Source organism: Sceloporus occidentalis, unplaced genomic scaffold (assembly GCF_023333645.1).
Source record: "Sceloporus occidentalis isolate IW3139 unplaced genomic scaffold, rSceOcc1.0.p SCAF_35, whole genome shotgun sequence".
NCBI lineage: Eukaryota > Metazoa > Chordata > Lepidosauria > Squamata > Phrynosomatidae > Sceloporus > Sceloporus occidentalis.
Genome location: NW_028317015.1, coordinates 5,741,103 through 5,755,840, shown reverse-complemented (window position 1 = coordinate 5,755,840; position 14,738 = coordinate 5,741,103).

Here is a 14,738-nt window from a genome sequence, read left to right as displayed (position 1 = left end):
AAGAGGAATCTGTCCAACCAGGCCATGCTGCCCACTGCCCACAAAAACAGGACAGTTGGGCAGCTACTTGGGAGGGTGTCTGACAACTTTCTGTAAGGGGCTGTGGTTAGAGTCATGGCAGGAATTTATCAAACCATTTTAGAAGCTGTTGTGTCCTATTTATAGCTGTTTTTTAGGCATTCTATAAAGAATTGATTTTACTAATACAGTTTAATATTATATAAATAGATGTTCTACTGGTTTTAAAACAAATATTATGATGACTTTAGGACTGTAGAACACAGTGATACACCTATAACCTCAAACATTATGTGGTCCAATGGGAGAAAATTAGGGGCAGAGGGATTAAGGTGGGGATGAGCCTATGGTTAGTGGTGCCTGGGTGCAGTATTTGTTCTGTGCAACCCACTTGTAACTTAAACTCTCACTCACTAACACCCACTCACTCTAACACCATACTCTTACATACACTGGCGTAACTACAGGAGTCGCAGCTGTGACGGGGCAATGCCCCTAGGGGGCCCGGTGCATCCCATGTCTCCTCGTACCGGCTCAAAATTGTTTAGAAAGGGCCCTTCCGACCTGGGCCCTAGTTTAGAAAGGGCCCTTTCTAAACTATTTTGAACTGGCAGGGGGGGAAACAGGAGCATATCGTTAAGTCACGTGACCCCGACATGAAACCGAGAGCAGCTGAACAGCAAGTTGCAGGAGTGGTGAGAGGTAAGTGCGGGTGGGCGGGATGTATGTATATATGTATGTATGTGATCATGGATGTGTAATTGTGTGTGCGTGTGATCATGGATGTGTAATTGTGTATGAGTGTAATTATGGATGTGTAATCGTGTGTGTGTCAGCATGGATGGGTAGGTGTTTGTGTATGAGCATAGATGTGTAAGTGGATGTTTTCTATAAAATATTTAGAATTCCTTACTTCCATGCCCTTTGATATATTATGAAGCACAGCTTATCTTAAAAAAGCAAAAGATCCTTTTTTATAATTTAGAGTCTAATAGTAAAATATATGCTATCAAAATGCCATTCCTCCCTAAAGACCCATATCTATCAAAATATAGTTTATAATTTTTATTGTAACTCATTTTAACAAAATGGATATAAATTTCAAGCCCTTTCAGATGCTCGGTTGTTCTACAAGTATTAAATAAAAGGAATAGAAAATACTAATATTAAACGCATGCGTCCCAACATTACTTTTTTTATGAGACAGTCCTGATTCTTGCTGGTAGTGGGGAGCATGAGCTGGTTGGAGAGATCATCTAGTTTTCCCTGACCAGCTGGGCGGCATGGTACATGCATGCCGGCCGCTTTAATATCATTAAGCGGCCGGCAGAGGTGGTCGTACGGTGGGTTTTAAACTCTCAGCCTCATCGGCCGCAATGGCATCTCTGTGTGCAGGCCCACCGGCAAATATTCCACTTTCCCAGTGGGCCAGTTTGGCCCAGTTTGCCTCTGTGTCCTCCACCGCCTCTTGCCAAACATGATGTTGGCATGTTTTGGTTAGTAATGGTTGCTCTGCTGCTTGCCTCAGAGATGTGATAAGCAGGCACATAAATAACATACAATCTCAAAGTAAGCTATACGTCACCAACCGGTTATTATTCAACCTCTGTTGATTATATTGTATTCTTATTTGGCCTTAACCAGTCTGACTGTTAGAGGAGGCGCAATGGGAGTGGATGCTTCTCCTATAGACCTAAACCTTTATAGAGAAGGGGAGGCAATTCTCCATTGAGCCACCTTATCCTCACCCCAAAACTGTGCCATTACCTTTTTGTTGTAAAGAATCTCCTTTAATCCCATCCCCTCCAAAATGGATGATTTAGACCAACACAGCTACCGACCCCTGTAGTAGAGTGCAAGGCACTGACCTTGGGGAGTCCGGGCTCCCTACCAGCATCCTCCTGTTCTGCCTGCCGATGCAAAAACCCCTCTCTGCAGCCGCCTCATGAATATTTATATAGCGGACTGTCTCCTTGAATTGGTAGTATAGATATGGCTATTTAAAGCTGCAACACCCTAATGCTCAATTGTACCGTGGCTCCCTTGTAGATGGTTCTGCTTCTCAGCATACTTCTTATGTCACGGAGCTGGATAGTCGGACCGACTACCTCTGCTGGTTTGTGCTCCCTTAGCCTGGTACAACACACTCTTTTCCCGGTTTCCCAGCCATTAGCCGAGACTCAGTGTAGGGTATAACATTTATTTTTCACACAGATGGCTGGATATTGGGATACAATGGGTACACAACTGCCCCCTTAATCTGCCTCCCAGAGACAATAGGGTCAGTAAAGGGGTTAATCTATTACTGGCCCAAATCAGTTTCAGGGTTTGGCCGGGGAAATGTCTGTAGTGGGAAACTGTGGGGGGAGGGCGGGAAAGTAATTGCAAAACATCTTCTGTGTTGGCAAAGCACAGGACCAATCCCAAATCAATATCGGCTCCACAGTCCTCAGAGTCTCTAATATTTAGGAAATATGGTTAAACCTATACCATGGGGAAAATCAGAAACGGCACCCCTGTACACAGAAGTACACAGAAGTCTTCACAAAGCCAGGGCCCATAGTCGGTAGGGAGGAGGCTGGCTCTCAGGCCTCTCCAGGGGTACCAGTGATGGTGGGTTCCGTCACACTTCTGAGTCTTCCTAGCTTTTTATTTAGAATATCCTGGTATCCTGACCCCAGCTATGTTGTATGATTCTCCATGACTTCTGGTACCCTGACCTTGGCTGTGTATACATTTTCTGTGAGCTCTGGTATCCTGACCCTGATTACTTTATATAACTCTCCATGACCTCTTGTACCTTGACCCTGACTGTGTTATCCTCGTGTGACATCCCTGATGTTACCCACAAGCGTGCCCTGTTATCTACCTCCAGGTCTCTCAGAGCGTGTTCATTCCTGTATTTGGGTTTCTCTAGGTGTAAATGTGAGTAAGACTTCTTACAGATCTTACACAGAGAGGGAAACTTGGCAACGACATCCAGGGACTAATCAGGTCGCCTTGCACCCATTACAACCAGCTATTCTGTAATTATCCTGTCCTTTTATTCAACTATATATTCATCTGTACGTCACTGTTTTAACTGGGCTTTACAGATGCAGCCAACCCATACACATAAAATGAGCATAATTAAATTAAATTATTTGTGTGAAAAATTATACCACTACATTTTTTTTTTTTTGTAAATCACCAAATCATGTATCCTATTAGAACATAAAGTTGCCCTTTCGCTGTTTTCTTTAAATTGCTTCCTTCCTTGCTCTTAAGTGAGCAATATTAGTATTTTAGACAATAAAGTGAATAAAATCATTAGGGCTGCAATTTATGAAGAGGTTCTTTGTAGTATCAGTCTTTTCAAATTTAGATTCTCCATTTGTGCTGAATCATTAAAAGTTTGATACCCTGTTTTTTTTTTTCATAAGTAAGTATAAAAAGTGATATCTCTTAATATTTAGTTACTCAGTACCTTTTTAAAGATATGATTAATGAGCCAGGTGCTACTGTGGATGGAAATGATGATAATCCCATGAGAAAAATACAGAAACTTTTCAATCAAAACTATCCTGGAGCAACTTTTTAATTAGCACAATATGTAAAAACCAAATTTTCTTGCACTAGTTAAATATTGTTTCATTGCTGTTTGATATAATCAATATAATCTTTTAAATAAAGAAAACCTTTTTGATTTTTTTTGGGGGGGGGCAGGGGTTTGGGGGCAGGTTGTAATCTATGACTACAATTTTTAAGAGCTGTAAACTCTGGTGACTCACTCAAGTCACAAAGCAAAGATCTATGAGACTCTTCTAAATATGCGGAAATATGATCTGTAATAACCCAAATCACCTGTATTCAAGTACTCAAGATTTAATCTGTGATATACCGGAGTGATGCTCAGAGATCATTTAAATTAGAGTTGACTCACTAACGTTGGAGCTGGCAGGATGGTTGTGGTTTCAACTCACTAAGTTTGACATGCATTATAAAGGACCATCCATTGCAAATTACTCTGCCAGAAGTTCTTAATTAGTTTTAATGATAATAATAAGTTCCCGCATAATGCCTGATACCCTGAGACCAAAGCCTGAAAGTTTCCAACAACATCATAAATGCTTGTCTCAATATTTTCATAATGGATTGCTCTAGGGAGTTTGTCACACCCATTAGAGGAAGCCTTTATAGCACCCATGGTGATGGTGGAGTTTAATAAAAATGACAAAGGACAGTTCAAGACATGGATGTTATTTAATTTGCATTTTTCTCTAATACATGTCACAACTGTCCTGATGTAAAAATAGTTCCTAAAATCAACCAGGCTGAGAATTAAAAAAGCAAACTGTAGGCTTAATACATTGAATTATACTAAACTCATTGTAGGTGGTACATTCACTTTGATTTTTTACAGTGAAAGCCAAGGCACCTTTAATTAAATCCTTAGTCGCTCTATGGAACACCTTATACTCCAAAAGGAAGCTTGAAAGTTCTCTGCCGAATAATCACATCGGGGGGAATCATTCTAATGAGCCATTGTTTATTTGCTTATGTTATGAAATTTTTGCTCTAACCAGTCTTTGGCATTCCCAGTCTTCCTGACCTTTATTTTGGAAGTTATTGAATGGAGATTTAAGCATGGGGCATATGAACTTGGTTCAGTACCTCATTTTAATGCAGATCTTTTGTTCTTTTTAATAGCTTGTGGATCTTGAGTGAAATATCTGGTTAACAGGGGTTCCCTTTTTATTTTAGTTGCTTTCGAAATAATGACAATCCCAACTAGCTTTTTAATTTTGAGAAAGACAACCATGTTTTCTCTCCTCATCTCATTCACCTGTCCTCTCCAAGCAAACGTTTTTTTCCCTTAGCTTATCACCCAGCTAATTTATAAATATGTGGTTTAGCTGATTGCCTTGCAAAGGGTAATCCTCAAGCTTCTTTCCGCTGTTAAGTTTATTGATGTGCTGTGCTAAATGTGTGCAAGGGAGCTGAAAATGCTATTCTGTCTGGGTACAATTGTATTCTATTTTCTAAGTGTTTACTGATCATTAAGAAACTGTCTTACAGATTGGTTGACACAAAGGTACTTATCTTTCGCAAAGATCTCAATTGTCTACATAGATTTATCAAATGTAACTCCAAGTATTCTCGCATACTATATTGATATTAGTTTTAAAGATGGCTTACATTTAAGGATAATAGCGCCCTGGGCAAACATCCCCTAGCCTAGTTGTATCTACTGCCTTAGCCCTAATACTGTGACCCACAGTGATCCTTCTTTCTTAACACAGCATGCTAATGTTCTGCATCTGCATGACAACTGTGGACACAAGGGATGACTGTTTTGGGTCCCTAAGGTAAGCCTGCCATGGGGCAGAGGACCAGCTGTCCCATGGGTTCTATACATTTGGAGGGTTTATGCTAATAAATGTTTTAAAATGAAATGTCAGAAGGTAACCAGAATAAGAAATCTGCTGAAAAGCAAATGAATCTCTGTGCTGTCTATCATGCGGCTTATTTCAGTGAGTGATTGTGGATAATTGAGAGAATGGCGTGCTGTACCTATTACCGTAGGAAAAATTTAGGAGACTACATGATTTGAAATGTTCTTGTCTGTCTTCAGCAATGTATTTATCTTCAGCTATGCCCTAGGTTGGACCCAGGCAGCTCCTCCAGAGTCCCCCCTTGCATCCGTTGTACTTATTGCTGAGCCCCATGATATGATGTTATATCCCAGCAATCTGCCTACTATGGATGAGTAGCCAACAGCAGCAATAAAAAGCAATCTCTTTTGATTATGGCATGAGTGTCTAGTGCCTGGAGAAAACTGAAGTCACCATATCCTCTTTATGCACTGCAGAGTGTTTTTTTACGAGAGACAAAGGGGCCAGTATGTACAGTCATGTGAAAAAGAAAGTACACCCTCTTTGATTGTTATGATTTTACATAGCAGGACATAATTACATTCATCTGTTCCTTAGAAGGTCTAAAAACTAAGTAAATACAACCTCAGATGAAGGACAACACATGACATATTACATTACATGTCCCAGCAAATTCACCCCAAGTTCAGACCGTGCAATACTCAGAAAATTTGCAAAAGACCCAAGAGCTACATTTCAGACTCTACAGGCCTCAGTTAGCATGTTAAAAGTTTATGACAGTACAATTAGAAAAAGACTGAACAAGTATGGTTTGGAAGGGTTGCCAAGAGAAAGCATCTTCTCTCTCAAAACAACATGGCAGCACTGCTTAGGTTTGCAAAGATGTATTAGAACACACAAGCACAAGACTTCTGGAACAATGTCCTTTGGACAGACAAGACCAAAGTGGAGACGTTTGTCCAAAATGCACAGCGCCACGTTTGGCGAAAACCAAACACAGCATTTCAACACAAACGCCTTATAGCAACTGTCAAGCACATCAGTGGAGAGGTGACGATTTGGGCTTGTATTGCAGCCACAGGTTCTGAGAACCTTGCAGTCATCGTGTCGAGCATGAACTCCTCTCTATACCAACGTATTCTAGAGTCAAATGTGAGGCCATCTGTATGTGAGCTGCCTACAATCCAAATTATAAAATTCACCTGTGACTTGTGAGTCCTCCCCCGCTATTTAATAAAATGAATTTAAATAAATAAAATATTTTTTTGTCATTGAAATTACATGTCCTCTTCTTAAAACTTAGTTCTTTCTTAGGTTCTTCATCAGAATCCAGCATAATGCACGACAGTTTCTCTTTTCTAGAATGCTAAGCTGCAGTTTCTCAATACAGTGTACCCAATAATCATAGCTGAGGTTGCAACTGCTATTACGGTCCCTCTAATGAATCTAATTAAACCCAAGCCGAGTGATTTCACATTGAATTTATGAAAAACTATTTTAAATAACACTTCATTTGGATGCATTATTGCTTTATGTGTCTTGACATTCTATTTCTGGAGAAAACACACATCATATGCATATTTAACACCAAATTGTTACACTATTGAGCTACAAACAATATATTTTTAAGCGCACCTTATCCGTCACATTTAGAAAGTCAGATTAACATAAATTCTCGTGAAGAACAATGGCTGTAAGTGATTTAAGGCTCTGCACTACTTTATAACGGAATCTGTTGAATATTTATGCCATATTGTTTTTGACATTTAAGAACTCAATTATCGAATGAGTAATCAGCCTTTTGTTATGTTACTTTGGAAAGTTAAAATAAATTGCTTAAACTGGAGAGAAAATAAGATGGGAACATTTTACGATTCAATGCAATTTAAAAAAAAATGGAACAGTAATGCAAATGGATTGAAAAGTTGATGCAGCTAAACAAATCTGTTCTGTGGCTATATCTAAAGGAAATGCAGGTTGCAGGATGCTTTGCAACAAATGTTCTTTGGCTAAGATATCAATAATTTTAAGTTTCGATATTTATTTCCTCTATTAAGCATATTTTGTTTAATTTATTATTTTTATTGTAATACCAAATTCCAATATCCCTTTACATAAATGATTTAAAAGCTCTCTTCTTCCTTTTCATTTTATTCTTTACCCTAAATTTATAAATACACTGGTTTTAATCTATTTATTTGGAATTTATTACTAATAAGAATAGATTACGTTGTAAATATATCTCACAGCATTTTTCCTTGAATATTTTTACAATGGAATATTTTCTTTAAATAGATTTTGTCCCACTCTGAATTCCAGAGGTTGTCAATGGGACATAACAGGCCGAACTGGTGATGACTAAGCGTCCCTGGCACTTTAAGGCCTGTGGATACACATCATGTTTCTATACTGAAGCAGAATTTAGCCATGTATAACCAGAAGATGGCCCCCATTGCAGAACCACATATTTCTTATTATCTGACACTGAGAACTGCTGAATCCACTTTTTTCTGTAGGCCCCAAACATCTGTCATTGTGGCTGTATCACAACTCTCATTTTGTATTTAATGTCAGCAGTTCCATGTTATGTTCCTCATAATTGAACATGGCCTTTTTTAAACTTTCCGATATTAGGTGATTTATCACATATACCCACCTACTCCCCAATAGTTTGTGAAAGGACTTCAAATAATGACTGAATTTTATTCTCCTCATTACCAAGAAAAGGAAGAAAAATATAATACTTTAATAGTCTATTTCCCACCAATTCACCTCTCAGTAATACCCTATAGTCAAAGGACAGGTTGAGTTGTGGTTAGGAATTGCATGGTCATCTGTGGGCTTCATTAATCCTTTTAAAAGAAAATAACTTAATCCTGAGTTTGTGTGTGTTACAGGATTCAGTGCCTTCCACTAATATCGGTAACCTTGGTAAAAATGGCTGTTAAAAGTTGTCTTTATTGTTTAAACCTTTGATCTTTTCTTTAAAGAAAATACACAAACATACTCGGCTCTAGTGGATATCAAACATTGGCAAACACAACACAGGTTTTTCCAAAAAAATAAAATATAAATATATGTGTGACGGAAGCCTCCATCACTGGGGCCACTGGAGAAGCCTGACTGCCAGCCTCCTCCCTATTGACTATGGGCCCTGGGTTTGTAGAGACTTCTGTGGCTACCCCCAGCAGTATCATCTCATCACTGGCTGAGGGGATTATCTCCGGCAGACAGCCAGGATCTGCCACCAGGGAGTGACCACCATTCTTTGATGTTTAATGTTGTATAAATCAGTCTCCCCCCTATTGTATTGTTAATCCCGTTACTGCCCCTGTTGTCTCTGAGAGGCAGATTAAGGGGGAGGTTTGTGTCCCAATATCTTGTTTTATGTTAATGTGTGTTTTGCTGGATATATCCAGCTCTGTGTGTCTAAAATAAATGAGTCTTCGTTTGGTTTTACCCTACACTGAGTCTCGGCTAGTGACTGGGAAACCGGGGAAAGTGTGTTGTCCCAGGCTAAGGGAGCACAAGACAGCGGAGGTAGTCGGTCGGACTAGCCAGCTCCGTGACATTGGTGGCAAGCGGTGGGATTTCTTCTTAGTCTGAGGGACACTTACTTTCTACCGGGATTGACCGACAGGACGGCAGACTTCGGTCGCCTTGACAAGGACATGGATGTGGTATCCGAATTCCAGGGACTGCTGCGGGTCATCCTCTCCTGCTACACCACTGCTTTGCCTACAGAACAATACCATAACCTGAGGCAAGTGGTTCGACGGTCAGTATGGCAGAGGGCTGTTATACGCCGGGGTCGGTGTCTTCCAAGCTCCGAACAAAAGATTAGAGACCAGCGGGAACTACGGATGTCTTTCCTGGGACAGCAACCCCAGGAGCAATGGGTATCCGAATTGGACAAGCTGGTCCAACAGGAGGTAGAGCTGGAAGATCACTATAGGGCTCTGCAGTGGTATACAGAGCAAGCATATTGGGGAACTGCGAAAGATTGTTCTCCAGAGGGCTATGACTTTGGTGGCCCTGGATTATTATGGGATAGTCTTCAGGAGGATCCGGACTTCGGCAGTACAGCGGAGTGGCGGATTGAGGACATCCGGGATTTCAGGGAGTGGGACCTCCCAGATGCACTAGGACTTAAAAGTGATTTAGACTTTTTAATTACGCAGGAGTGGGAACTGGAGAAGGCGTATAAAAAACTGTTTGACCGCGTTCAACAGAATGCCCCAGTGTCCAGGGATTGTATGGATTTTGTGGATGTGATTGAGTGGTCAGCTGAGGGTGTTGACCCAGGCGGGGTGGATGGGACTGCGGTCTCCACCCCTGAGTCAGAGGGATACTGGGCAGCTAATCCAGATCCGATACTGGAGCTGTGCGACTGTGCTCCACAACCAGATCCAGAGATTGTGGATCTAACTGATTTTACATCTGAGGATGTTAACCCAAGAGGGGTGGATAACACTGCAGTCTCCACACCGGGGGCCTCAGAATGCTGGGCAGTCTGCCCAGATCTCTTAGTCCCATCTGAAGAGCTGGCAACAGGGCAGAGCGCTGCTGGCTTCTGCCCCACATCTGCAATGACTACAGGGATCCAGGGAGATGTGGCAGCCAGCCCTTCTCCCCAGCGGCAGCTCACATGTCCGGGAGCGGAGGAACTTGTTTTTCCTCCCCAGCGGCAGTGGGAGGAACCGAGAGATGTGACAGCAGGTCCATCTTCCCAGCGGCAGCTCACATGTCCGGGAGCAGAGGAACCGGCCCTCCCTCCCCAGCGGCAGGCCGACCCACAAGATTCCCTAACCCCAGCTGAAGTGCTGGCAACCAGGCAGAGCATCGCTGGCCTCTGCCCAGCACCTACCAAAGCTGCAGGAGTTCAGGGAGATACAGCGGCCGACCCGCCCCCCCAGCAGCAGAACCTAATTCCAGGACCGGATCAACTGGAACTCTCTCCTCAACGGCAACAGGAGCACCAGGGAGGGGATGCAGGCGGCATCACTCCCCAGCGGTACCCGGGAGATGGCGCAGCCGGCCCATCTCCCCAGCAGCAGCAGGAGCACCAATTTTGGGAGGGAATTAATGGGCCAAATAAACTGACTGACTACGGAGTCAACCCGTTTGGGGTCTCATCCTATGTCAGTCCAATTCGAAGGGGGGAGAATTGTGACGGAAGCCTCCATCACTGGGGCCACTGGAGAAGCCTGACTGCCAGCCTCCTCCCTATTGACTATGGGTCCTGGGTTTGTAGAGACTTCTGTGGCTACCCCCAGCAGTATCATCTCATCACTGGTTGAGGGGATTATCTCCGGCAGACAGCCAGGATCTGCCACCAGGGAGTGACCACCATTCTTTGATGTTTAATGTTGTATAAATCAGTCTCCCCCCTATTGTATTGTTAATCCCGTTACTGCCCCTGTTGTCTCTGAGAGGCAGATTAAGGGGGAGGTTTGTGTCCCAATATCTTGTTTTATGTTAATGTGTGTTTTGCTGGATATATCCAGCTCTGTGTGTCTAAAATAAATCAGTCTTCGTTTGGTTTTACCCTACACTGAGTCTCGGCTAGTGACTGGGAAACCGGGGAAAGTGTGTTGTCCCAGGCTAAGGGAGCACAAGACAGCGGAGGTAGTCGGTCGGACTAGCCAGCTCCGTGACAATATGTATATGTATATTAAATATATATATTAGGAACAGGAAATTGTTCAACCATGGGTATACATATTAACTAACATGTTTAGTTCCCTTAGCCTTTCATCACAATGAATATAGCTGTGATATGCAGTAAAAGGTTGTTGGGCTGCACAAAATGGGAAGTGGCTGTAAGAAAATAGCAAAAGCATTGAAAATGCTCATTTCCACCATCAGGACAAAAATTAAAAAGTTCTAATCAGCTGGAAATGTTATCAATTGGCCTGATAGAGGACATGTGTCTATATTGTCTCAACAAACTGTGAAGAGGAGGGTTCAAGTGGCAAAAAATCTCCAATGATCACAGCTGGAGAATTGCAGAAGTTAGTTTTGTCTTGGAGTCGGAAAGCCTCCAAAACTACAATCCAACATCACCTACATCACCACAAGTTGTTCGGAAGGATTTTAAGAAAAGAGCCTCTGCTCTCATCCAAAAACAAACTCAACGATCTTCAGTTTTCCAGACACTACTGGAACTTCAAATTGCATCAAGTTCTATGGTCAGATGAAAACAAAATTTGGTAATTTTGGTAATAAACGCCAGAGGTGGGTTTGGCATACACACTAAGAGGTAGACGTATAGAAAAGTACCGCATACCCATGACTAAATATGGTGGTGGTTCTTTAATGTTTTTGGGCTGTTTTTATGTGAGAGGACCTGGACATTTTGTTAGGGTACATGGTATCATGGAATCTATCAAATATCAACAGATATTAAATGAACACCTGACTGCCTCTGCCAGAAAGCTTAAAATGGACCGTGGTTGGATCTTCCAGCAGGACAATTATCCAAAACATACATCAAAAGCAAAGGAAAAATGGTTTACTGACCATACAATCAAAGTCATACCATGGCCATCTCAGTCCCCTGACTTGAACTCTATAGGAAACCTGTGGGGTGAACTGAAGAGGAGGGTCCACCAGTGTTGACCTTGAAATTTGAAGGATCTGGAGAGATTTTTCAATAGAGGAATGGTCTCAGATCCCTTGCCATGTATTCCCCAACCCCATCAGGCATTATAGAAGAGCAGTTATCTTGGCAAAATGAGGTAGAACAAAGTATTGACTAAAAGGGTGCCAATAATTGTGCCACATGTATATTTAAACTTTTTTTGGCACAAACTTGTGTTGTGTTTGCAATTGTTTGATATCAATGAGGGCAGTTGCGAGCTTGGGCCTCCATGGATGCATCCAGGTGCTATGTGTCATCCACCTGATATAAAAGAAAATGTGATTCATCAGACCAGGCCACCTTCTTCCATTGCTCCGTGGTCCAGTTCTTATGCTCACGTGCCTATTGTAGGCACTTTCTGGAGTGGACAGGGGTCTGCATGGGCACCCTGACTAGTCTGCAGTTACCCAGCCCCATACGTGACAAACTGCGATGCACTGTGTGTTCTGACACGTTTCTACCAGAACTAACATTAACTTAATGAGCAATTTTAAGCCACAGAAGCTTGTCTGTTGGATTTGACCACATGGGCCAGCCTATAAAAAGTAACCTTTGACACTCCAGTTGTACTCACTTTCCATTAATAGTTAACATAGTTAACTGGCTGAGAGGCATAAGAGCTGGAGAACTAACTAACCCTAGCTCCAATATATGTTTGAAATAAAACTACCTTGTGTCTGCAGCTGGTAAACTGTGTCTCTGCCCTGTCTGGGACCCTGTGTTTATTAAGAAGCAGCTACCAGAGTGAAGGGTAGGAAACCAGTTAGAGGGAGAGGAACACATCAAACCAAACCACTCTGACAGCAAAGGGTGTATAGAATTAAATAAAAGCTTTTTTCTGCCTCTATGCATACTCTAAACAGCCTACTGTTTCTCCCTCCCATGCTGCTGCACTAGTAACACTCCCCCCTCCGCACATGGCCATGTATATGTGTAGTATATAAATAATTAATTTTAGTGTTACTTTTAAAGTCGAGTTGAAGCTGATACCTTATTGGGCCACTATGACAAAAGGTCTAAAGTCACATAACCTATCAAGACCTCAGATAGAACTTGAGTCCATCTGAGTAAGAGACAGGCGAGGTTCTAAAATTTACCTTTACAAGCCTCTTAGGCTGCTCACTGTAGTCTAAATCTCACACCAGCATGATGCACTCACTAGATAAACAGCGCACTAAATAACAAATTTAATTATGGGTTTATGTGTATAACATATATAATGTGCATTCTACTTAAATGTTCCCGCAGTTTATAATCCCCTACTGATAGAGAAAAACTGTGTTCTACTGTGCTTTCTTATTCCTATTTGCATTTATTTAGGTACAAAAATGTGTTATATGTTTGTGTGTTGTAAACATGGGCCTCCACAGCTTTTTTTCCAGTGGGGCAAAATAACCTCAACACCTCTTCCACCCCAATACCTCCTTACATTATCCCCATTGCCTAAATGTGTTGGCTCATGAGAGAGGCAAATGTTAGTATTAACTAACCCTAGAAGCTACCAGGGTGAAGGGGAGGAGATCCGCTAGAGGGAGAGGAACAGAGCAGACCAAACATTCAGATAGCAGAGTCTATATAGTATATAGAATTTCACAAACATACCCTAAGAATAGTAATCAAATATTTTGAATCCCTACAAAACATTGTACTGATTGAATGTATAGCCTTTGAATTTCATTATGCAGATATTAATGAGTGGTTTTAAATTTAATTAATCTAAAGTAACTCTTACTTATCTTCATGAAAATGAACACTGTTAATTGGTAATGTTTTAGGCAATCCTTCCTTTGTGGGTGTCTTACAGACTTTTGCCAACTCATGCAGTGTCACGAAGTTGAGCAGGATGATTCCATCCATTAACATACCTCCTTTCCAACATCTCATGGTGCCTAAAGCAGGGGACACCTTTGTTTATGTGGTTAGAAACGAGGAGGAGATGTGATCAAATGAGGGGCTAGGGGAGGGTTATAAACCTGCTTTATATGCCCAGCTACCTCACATTGTATTAAAGCAGATATGTTATAACATTAAGACACTCTGCTTTAATACATTTCAAGGTGGCCACGCAGGAAATATGGTAAGCACAGACCTTGGTCCATATTATAGCTCAGTTAACAGTCAGAGGATCTTTCCAACAGGTCCACCACTAGCCAAAAATGGAATGGTGGAGCAGCTCAATGGGACAGTGCCTGTAAGGAAATTTTCTGTGTTTGCTACAGTTTCACATATAGCCACTGGGTTTCCAGACGTAAAAGAACATTAGACATTGTGTAGATCCTGATTTGATCCATTCTGTAAGCCTTTCCTAATAGTTCTATTTAGTATCTCTGTTGGTGAATGTGTGTTGGGACAGGATTGCATAGTGAGTATTGAGAAGGTTGTCTCGATATACTATATTATACTATACTACTGGGTCACTTGATCAGGATTACCCCCTGGCTGAATGCTGATGAAATGTGCAGATATATCTATGTATGCCATTTCTTATAGCACATTTGGAAAATCCATTTGTATTACCATTCTCTAGTAAAATATTTTTTTTGCGTTCATTTGTTAAAATTACATATCTTTACTGTTTATTTTAGTTTTTTTCTTACATTCATATTGCATTGGCTTTTATGTTTGAAAATAGCTGTTTTTGAGGATTAATTTATTATTTGTTGGGATTGTATTGCTATTTGTTTGTGCATTTGCACTTTAAT